This window comes from Engraulis encrasicolus, unplaced genomic scaffold, assembly GCF_034702125.1.
Source record: "Engraulis encrasicolus isolate BLACKSEA-1 unplaced genomic scaffold, IST_EnEncr_1.0 scaffold_28_np1212, whole genome shotgun sequence".
Classification (NCBI taxonomy): Eukaryota; Metazoa; Chordata; class Actinopteri; order Clupeiformes; family Engraulidae; genus Engraulis; species Engraulis encrasicolus.
This window is the reverse complement of record NW_026945577.1, coordinates 2,362,547-2,373,147: the sequence shown is the minus strand read 5'-3', so window position 1 is coordinate 2,373,147 and position 10,601 is coordinate 2,362,547. Positions and strand designations below refer to the sequence as shown.

General features: G+C 42.2%; 2 protein-coding genes across 2 annotated transcripts in view; one reads left to right on the top strand and one right to left on the bottom strand.

Moving 5' to 3' along the window:
• LOC134443149 (NACHT, LRR and PYD domains-containing protein 12-like) overlaps positions 1–10,601 on the bottom strand; it is a 343,863-nt gene that overhangs the window by 206,775 nt on the left and 126,487 nt on the right. The gene's annotated exons all lie outside the window — the stretch shown is intronic.
• LOC134443148 (NACHT, LRR and PYD domains-containing protein 12-like) overlaps positions 1–10,601 on the top strand; it is an 80,704-nt gene that overhangs the window by 52,062 nt on the left and 18,041 nt on the right. The window lies entirely within an intron of this gene.

The following is a 10,601-nucleotide window of genomic DNA, read 5'->3' as shown; positions in this document are numbered from 1 at the left end:
ACACACACACCGTTATGAGACACACACACACACACACACACACACACACACACACACACACACACACACACACACATACACACACACACACACACACACACACACACACACACACACACACACACACACACACACACACACACAGGTTTATCTAGACTCCTCAGTGTCCCTGTGCCAGATCACACGAGCTCCTGTTGCTCCACAGGACACACACACACCTATCACACACACCTCTATCACACACACACACCTCTATCACACACACACACACACACACACACACACACACACACACACACACACACACACACACACACACACACACACACACACCTCTATCACACACACACACACACACACACACACACACACCTCTATCACACACACCTCTATCACACACACACACACACACACCTCTATCACACACCTCTATCATACACACACACACACACACACACCTCTATCACACACACACACACACACCTCTATCACACACACCTCTATCACACACACCTCTATCATACACACACACACACACCTCTATCACACACACACATACACCTCTATCACACACACCTCTATCACACACACACACAAACACACACCTCTATCACACACACACACACACACACACGCACACACATGTAAAGATTATAAAAACACATATTCAAGGTTTTATGCGAACACTCACTTTTGGGTGAGACCCCTCTGCAGTCCCTTCATGACCCCCTTATGGGTCCTGACCCCCAGTTTGGGAACCACTGGTATACAGTACATCAAGTGTAATTGAGATGATCATGTTCTGTTATTTCTAATGTGTCTCAAATGGTTATAGCAATGAAGGATACCCCACCTCCCATTTTCTAAATGTGAAAACCTATTTTTGCTAAACTTTAAGGAAAGGAAAATATGTTTGCTCCCCATTGAAGGAAATATTGTTCCTAACAATGTATGTAAAGGTTGTAAAAGCACATATTCAAGGTTTTATGCAAACACTCACTTCTGTGTGCGACCCTTCAGCAGTCCCTTCATGACCCCCTTATGGGTCCTGACCCCCAGTTTGGGAACCACTGGTACACATCAAGTGGAATTGTTTAGACAGCTGAGTTGATCATGTACATAACATCCCAATGCCGTTGTCATTATTTTGTATTAGTTTAAGTTGTTGTGTTTGTATAACTCCTCATCATTCTTGTTTGCCTCTGTGTGTCGACAACATTCCAATGCCGTTGTCATTATTTTGTATTAGTTTAAATTGTTGTGTTTGTATAACTCCACATCATGCTAACCTTTTGCTTCTCTTTGTCCACCCATGCATAATCTGACCCAAAGTGCTACAGAATAAAATAAAACACACACACACACACACACACACACACACACACACACACACACACACACACACACACACACACACACACACACACACACACACACACACACACACACACACACTCACACGATGATTATATTGTTTGTTTTTTTGTTTTTTGATGGATATATTACTATGAATAACAAAATAACATTGTGTATCATCTCTCTTTGCCCACCCCATGCTAATAAAGCTAACAAAGTCATTTTTATCTGCATAGCACATTTCAACACAACAGAATTGGCCTCAGAGTGCTTACCGTCATGATGATAGATATATGGTACATGGAAAATAAGTTTGTCAATATAGTCCTCTGTTATATGGTACATGGAAAATAAGTTTGTCAATATAGTCCTCTGTCCCATTGCCCTGCATGGCAACCATCACAGCAGCGATTCAGTAGTAGATTCAGGGGAGTTATAGGGGGGCAAGCAGGGCATTTTCCCCTGGGCCCAGGGAATTCTTGTATTGGTTTAAGGGGCCCTATTATGACCTTGACTGGCTGTATGGGGGGGCCCTATCAGTGTTTCGCCCTGGGGCCCTGTGTGCAATTGTTCCGCCACTGAGTAGATGTAATGACTGTGATATCTGATATGTTGTTGGATGATATGTGCTAATGGATGCTTTCTGAATCCTCCAGATATACAGTAGTAGAATTAATGATGATTAGTGTGTTTTTATGAAATTTGTTGATGGAGATTTTAGTCTACTATGGAGCCTAAAACCATGTGGTTTATCGAATGCAATGACTGTAAGACTACAACACTTAAAAATAAAATGAGGGTATATATTTTCAATTTGTAGACTGTGCCTCTGTGTGTGAACTTAATTTTTAAAAGTTTATTTGGGAGGGTTGTGATTAATTCAAAGTCAGGTTATTAGCTGTTGACCCAAACAGATGGATAGGCGACAAAACTTTTTTCAACGGCTGTACAGTATGCTCTGATTTTGTCCTAGTTTCTAAGTTACTTTTGCTAAAAGCATCTGTTAGATGTAATGTAATGTAAATAGTCATCAGTAAATATGAGACACAAAGATAGAAATACTATGTATGCCAGGGGTCAGGAACCTTGTTGCTGGAGAGAGCCATAAACGCCAATTAAAAAAAAAAAAAAAAATCACGAGAGCCTTACCATTTTAAAAACACTGAACACAATTAAAATTATGTATTTCAATTGAGCCCAACAATTTTAGAGCGCAGTGTCAAGTTATTCGTTTTATTGATAACAGGTAAGTAGAGGGCTGCCAACTGTCGACTTCATTATGGCAAGGGTCTGGGAGTCCTCCCCCTGAAAATGTTGTATTTCTTAGATGTAATTTCCTGCATTTTAACGCATTTTAACCTCCCATGTCCTGTTTCAACTCAATGTGGAACCTGCACTTTTATTTTTAAATATAGGACGATTACGCATTTCAAGGGATGGTTGGCAACCCTAGATAAGTAAGAGCCATATACAGTTCCCAAAAGAGCCACATGTGGCTCTAGAGCCATAGGCTTCCCAAGAGAGTCTAGAGCCATAGGTTCCTGACCCCTGATGTAGTGTAGGCAGTAAATTCTGTATGCTGGCAACACACAATACACGATCATTTATATTGCATATTTATATCATCATTGGTCAATAACTAAGAATGAATAGCCTATTTATGAATAATAAACTAATATTTACTAGTATGACCAAAATATAGCACGTTCTGCAGCTAAAAATGGCTATTTCTGGAAATTCAAAATGGCGGACCATGGAGAAGATCCCCCTTTTCATGTATGAAAAGAGCCATCCAGTCATAATGAATAGAATGTGATGATGATGATAAGTATTCATGAAAAAGGTAACATTTGTGAATGGGAAGGATGACTTCTGGAAATAAGCCACTGAAAATCTTACACAGTGCGCCTTTAAATAATGTGTTTAATTGTAGTTAAAGATTTGCAGTGAAGCATGTCTTATTTCAAACAAAAAGCCACATACGATTAGGCTATAAATAAATAAATACATGTATTTATAAATAATAAGGAGGTAATGTGATGCAGAAACACTAGTGTAGAGTATACTTTAACTGGCAAACTCAAATTCAGAGTGGGTTGGACATAGTGTTTAACTCAATATTTAAAAGAAAAAGATTGAAATTGTACACATGCATATACTGTACTTCATACTCTGAAAGTTCACAAACATTCATTTCCATCATAGTCTGTTCTACTGATTCAATTCATACACTATGTGATCAAACTGAGGCCTGGGTTCCACATGCGGCCCACCGAGCCATTTCATAGCCCACCAAGCTTTTAGAAGACTAATGGTAATGGTTACCAATGGCAGGGGTCTTATGGACTTGACCTGAATCGAACTTCATCTGAATTGATTTTGTTACAGTGCGCAGGAATGAAATAGCTAGTTTTGTTGTAATCATGGACACTGCAGTTGCCTGCCACATCTCCTTCGGTGTGTGTGTGTGGCCCTTCGTTCAAAATAATTGTCCCAGAGTAGTGTTTCTTCAGTCCATTAGGGGGGCGTTGGGAGGCTTATAATACAGAGGCAACACACACAACAGCACACCTAAGCCGATAAGCAGTCATTAATAATTAATTTATTTCATATTATTGTGGTATAATTATATTATATTATGAATATCTACCGCAGTAGAATATTAACATTTCTGTTGCATGTTGGATGAAAAAACATTTACACCAGAAGTGGAAGTGGCATTTTTATTTTCACCCAGACATGGCGGCTTTAATGTGGTCTAATCTTCATAGTAATGGTTTTAAGGGAGTAGTGGTATCCTTTAGAATAACGCCAATTCACCCCAATAGCATAGTGGCTTGTAGTGCCCCAAAGGTAGACCCCATTGGGGTTGGAGTAGTGACACGCTGCATACCAGACATGCACAGGCTTGAATCATCTTACTCTTGCTTGGTCACTAGGGGCATCTAGATTTATAGGTCAGCAATGGTGAAGAATCTTTTAAAAGGTCCTGGTTCTGGTTTGTGTTCTGGTTGTCTGGTCTGAATACAGTGGTTCTACCCGGAAAGATTCGATTGATCAAATGAAATGTAAGGCATCTATTGACAACGCTGAAGTAGGCAGCAGCAGTGACTGTTTTTGGCGCAGGGCCCCCCCCCCCCCCACTATGGATGATTAACTTACAAAGAAGAGGGTGCTACCCAGCCGTTGCATGAGGCAGGGGGCGAGAGCCTACCCCTTCTTCACACCACAGGAACCAACTAAACTGGTGATGGTGGCTGGAGGGGTGAAGGTGCTAACATCCACATCGGAGTGCGAGTGAAACATCGACCAAAGGCCTCGATGACTGAAGTAGACACCCTCATTACTCACAGTGGTCAAGCCAGGGGTGAGTTTCTCAAAAGAGAAGTTGCTAGCCTGTTAGCAACTTCGGTAGTTGCCAATGGGAAAATGCTTTGAAAAACAACAAAGTAGCTAATGTAGTAAGCAACTTTGGTTTTGAAAAATTCACCCCAGGTGTGTGTGTTTATTCTAGCCAGAAAAAGAGCAGAGATATGGCCATGCAGGCATCCTATTGGCTTCAGGTAAATGGATGAGAACATGACGAAGTTGGTAGATCCAAAAACTAAAGCAGTGATTATAATGAGTCTCATCTTCTTGCCAGAAATTAATGCCTTTTGCTTTCATTTCTCTATGTGTCTCTCTCTCTCTGTGTGTGTGTGTGTGTGTGTGTGTGTGTGTGTGTGTGTGTGTGTGTGTGTGTGTGTGTGTGTGTGTGTGTGTGTGTGAGAGAGAGAGAGAGTGAGTGTGTGAGTGAGTGAGTGAAAGAGAAAGACGTTTGACTATATGTGTCTAAGGATAGTGCATTATTCAGGTAGTCATGCAGCTACAAAACACCAGTGTGGATGGGTTGCTTGCTGGTGTGACCCTCCAAAATTGTTGTATATGTTGTTTTTGTCCAGAGACGCATTTGAAAGTTGCTAAAAGGCCAAAAACAAACAAACAAAAAAACAGGTTCATTGCATTCCTCGGGTCAGTATTGTATGGGAAAATGGGTTACCTTTTCTCTGTACTGTGGTTTACTTCAAAAGTTAACACCCATTGTATCATTGTTTCTATCTGTTGGTGCCATTCAGGTGCATTGAAGTGTTGCAAATGAACCCTGTGGGTCATTATTCCATCTTAATACTCTTAATACACTTTTTTAATTTAAATGATGAATGAAAAGCAGGTGGTGAAAAAATTACAATATAACCTGAAACAATGAAGAAATACTCGAGTGGGTCACATATTTTGGTCCACTTTATTGCCGATAATGACCAAATATTCAGCGTCCTGAATGTGAATGAGAGATCAACTGAAAATTAAAGGTGTTTTTGCAAGACATTTAATAACATACGGAGCCTTAAATCGCCTCACAGGGACAGAGGAATGGATGGGAGAAACTAGAATGACTTCTCCTGAATGGAGATAGTGGTGTGAGTGAGCACATCAAGGGTGACTTTCAATATCTCCCATTCTCTCCTTTTGCTTGTGACCTCATGCTTTGCTGATGCCCTGTCCCCCATAGAGAAAACAGTTGAGTTCCTGTCAGGCCAGGTACAACAACTTTTTGGGGAAGTGTACTATTTAGAAGGTGAAAAAGTGGATCGCAATCGTGTTCTTATTTATTTATTTATTTACATAGCAGCAGAACTGCAGACAAACATTTTGGCTGTTGCCTTCGTCAGTGTCTCGTCTTGCCTATTAGCTACTTCCTGAATTTTATCTAGGTGTCTCCTCTGATCACATGTTACTGATAGGGGATGACGCAGCACTTTTACTATTTTTAGACATCCCAACTGCACATATGAAAATGACTTTTAAATCATGCCTTTGCATTAACCTGAATAAACTTCTATCGTCAAGGATGTCCTGTCTTGCATCACAAGGTCACAAACAAAAGGAGAGGATGGGAGGTAGTAGATAGAGACACATCCCAAAAGATTGTTTTTGTTTGGCATTTATAATCAACCTCTCACTCTTGAAAACATTCCTGTTACAGTCGTTAGGGTTACCAATTTACAGTAGGCTAGTACATGCTAGAATCATTTCCACAATAACAAAACAGGAGAATTTCTCAAAACCAAAGTTGCTTACTACATTAGCTACTTTGTTTTTTCAATGAATTTTCCCATTGGCAACTACCGAAGTTGCTAACAGGCAAACAACTTATCTTTTGAGAAACTCACCCCAGGAGAGAATTGACAAAGAAAAAAAAGACAATGCTGTAGTGTCTTCTTATAAGTCAAAAGTTAACATACAGTACATTTCATTAGAATTTGGAAATAGAACTGTATGATTTGGGTACAGAAGTTTTGGATATCACTCAAGTGTTTACAATGCAATAACTTGCATACATAGAAACATTTTGTCTGGCGAGTTGATCGGTTAGGCCTACATACCGCCATTCAGACATTGACTTTTTATTGCAGGAACCATTTTTCCAGCTTGCAGGAACTGTTTTCAGACCCTACCTGTAAGGGCATTTGGACCGTGACAAAATTAGACACTAAATTATACACAAATCCTGTAATCACACTGTCACTCTCACCATTTCCGCTCATATAGCAACATTGTTGCAAATGTCAATTGAGTTAGAACGTTGTTCACGCACCTGTAAGTACTTGCAACAATGTTCAAATTACTCGGAATGGCTTGGAATGACAATCAAATACTGTCAAATGGAGGTATGTCGGAATGGCGGTAGCCTATGTCGGAATGACGGTTGACCCCCCCCCCCCCCCGATTAATATTTAATTAATAGTTTCTAAATAATAAACTAATTACTAGTATGACCAAAGTACATTAAGTTTTGCAGCTAAAAAAAAAATCTATTTCTAGAAATTCAAAATGGCGTACATCCCCTTTTCATGTATGAAAAGTTCAAATTTCCCAGTCATAAATGGATACATAGAATGTAATAGTGGCGGTACGTATTCGAGAAAAAAGGCAGCATGAATTCTGGAAAAAAACTACAAAAAATATTTCACAGCGCACATGTAATGCTCCATTTTTTATTAAGCAATGGCAGTTCATCAGATCGCCATTAACATAGTGTGCATTCCAAAATGCGACCTTGCGTCCTCCACTTGTGCTTGTGGCCTCACGTTTTTGCTGATGCCCCGCATCCGTGGAGAAAACAGTTAAGTTTCTCCTCTGTCAGCCTAGCCAAAACAATTTTTGCGGGACTATTCTTCTATCACCATCCAGTTTGCACTTACACTTAAGCTTTTCGAGATATTAAAATATAATGCTGTTGTGATGTCATCACGACGTACTACTTCCAGGTATGAGGCCACAAGCACAAGTGGAGGACGCAAGGTTGCATATTGGAACGCACCCATTGTTCCAGGAGGTGGCTGTAGAACACACATCTTTGCTTGTATGTAATGGTTCTGTGTCTCTAACGAGAGCCGCTGCCTAGACCTATTTGAAAACCAAAAAGGCATCATCCAAAGCGTTAAGATAGCACCCAGACTTGAACAGTCTATTATGTGTGTGTCTAGTACGACTCTGTATGTTAACTCGTGTTTTGCAATGTCCTGGTTATGGTTAGGCATGGTTTTGGTCTGGGCACAATTTCTCAATTTTCCTTGCTTGTTTCGCTGTTCTTGGAAAAAGTAAAGCAGCAGAGCGGTTGCTTTACTGACAGCTTAGGGGTAGGGATGGTTTTGGTCAGGGCACAGCCCAGCATTTTCACGTGTAGCACCAGATATTCCCTACAACGGCGGGAAACTCCATATTTTCGAGTGTCGTTCTGGATCGCCAGGCTACTTCAGGGCACCACACATTTGTTGGTGGCGTGTGGCAGACCCTAAGTGTCTGAAACTTTCCCCGCATTTTCCACACTCGAAGGGCTTTTCTCCCGTGTGAATGCGCATGTGTGCGGCGAGATGTTGTGCATTCAGACAGCCTTTGCCGCACTTTTTACAGCGTTTGGACGGGCGTTTGCGAGGGTCTGCTGTGTGCGTGAGACGGTGCACTCTCAGTCCCCCCAATTGTCTAAATCGTTTGCCACATATTGTGCACTGGTGTGGTTTCTCTCCTGTGTGGATGAGCTGATGATTCCTGAGGGTTCCAGCATGCGTGAAACTCTTCCCACACTGTGCACAGGCGTACGGCCTCTCCCCTGTGTGGACGCGCCGGTGCGCTGTGAGACCTCCCACATATTGGAAAGCCTTGCCGCAATCTGGACATTGGTGGCGCTTCTCCCCCGTGTCAGTGTGCTTGTCTGCGGCGACAGCGTTAGCGCTCGTCGTGATACGTCGGCCACGATTCTTGCGGAGGGAGGTCCTCCTTCCTGAGAGCTGCTGCTGTTGCTGCTCCTGGACTTGTTCCAGTTCCGACTCGTCTTCTGTGTGAACGTCTCGCGTGTGCTCTCTCAGAGACGCCTTTTCTGAGGAACCTTCGCCACTGTGAGAGCACTTGTATGGCCTCCCATTGTTGTCCACCACCGCTGTCTCTGAGACGGCTGTGGGTTTGGGGATTTGCACTTCTGGTCCTTTTTCTGCTACCCCTAAAAAAACACACACACACACACACACACACACACACACACACACACACACACACACACACACACACACACACACACACACACACACACACACCCATGAAGCGTTGCCCAAAATAATCATAGCAAATTAGGATTAAAAAAAAGAAAGTCCCTCATTATTTAGTGAGTGATTATAGATTATATCATTATTTTGGACAAGGATTTCTGTGTATGACAGAGCTTTGTGCTTGAGGCCCCCAGGGGTCTGTCTCAAACAGCATGATAGTTCAAACATCACACATATGCAGGGGTTTTTTTTTTTTCCCCTACTCTAACGACTATGACAAGATACTGCATAGTGACGTAACGTAGGCCTATTTTGACACATTATTCAAACATTTAATAGACCACAGTATGACCATTATTGAAGTCTGATAGTAGAAGAAAATCCTGAACCTGTAACACTCTGAGATAAGAATAACCTGATGGCTAATTACTATCAATGTTTTTGTTTTTGCAAACTCTGTCAAGCCTGAAATCAGGCATGGAGCCTGAATACTATCAGCCCTGCATATGCTTCTCAACTGTGGCATGCCTGAGCAGCGAAACCAAAGATCAGCAGACTAAGATGATTCAAACTCCGCCCACCCAATGCAAAGGAGTGTGCTCAGGTTCGGTCTCCTGAGGGGGCGTTGTCCCTCCCTCCTTCTTCTTTGAAAGGCATTTGGTGAAGACTTGCATAAGATGTGCGCTACCGCCATCTACAGTGCCAATGGAACCCCACTCATTCTCAACCCTAGGTCTCAGAAGGTCTCCTAACCAAAGGTCTCCTAAAGGGGTGTTCACATGACATCACATGGATCTAGGAAATGCACAGGCTTCAATGGGGCACCTAAGTCTCCACCCCTTCCGGGCGGCTAATGGGGCTGGAAACGCAAACACTTTTGACTGGGCTGTAATGGACTGATCAAAGCTATTTTCCGACCCACCTCGCATTTCCCTGTCGATCACACATATGCTGTGCTTCAGAATTAATAACAACCAATGGTGTGCTTGTTGACTTCACTTGGCAAGCGATTTTTGAGTTGTGTGTGTGCAAAAATATGTAATTATTTGGACTACACAACAGACGTCGCATGTCCGACGTGCAGCCACTTAAGCCACGGTGCAGCGGGTTGGCTGTGCCTCGGTTCACGTCAGATATGCGAGGCGCACGTGTAGTCTCCAACACAGTTTTGCACAAAAGCTAAAATAACGTTTCTTGCGTGCCGAAAATGAGTGGTCTTACGACGCAAATCCAAACCTTTAAAATTCACTGCTATCATATGTGAAATCCAGAGCACATGCCAAACGGGATGAGGATTTAGCTTGACTCGCTCCATTAACTCTCATTCAAAATTTTGAGAGCTCCAGCCCCATGGATCGGAAGTAGAAGGACTTAGGTGCCCCATCATCTTACTCTACTCCACTCTCCTTGGCAAAAATCTTACCAGCAACAGGCGTTTCTCCACATTCATGGTTCTTGCTGCTCGTTCCCTGCTGACCTTCTGTTGAGCAGAGCTCGACCACTTGCACCGACAATCTCAAAGCCTTCAATGGATCTGCAGGGGATTGGCTCATCACAGAACTGATGACTGGGACCATGTCTGACATTTCATCCTCCTCCTGAAAATGAAGTAGGCAACACAAATGAAGACAATTTGTTTGGAAAACTGTACACAATATGGCT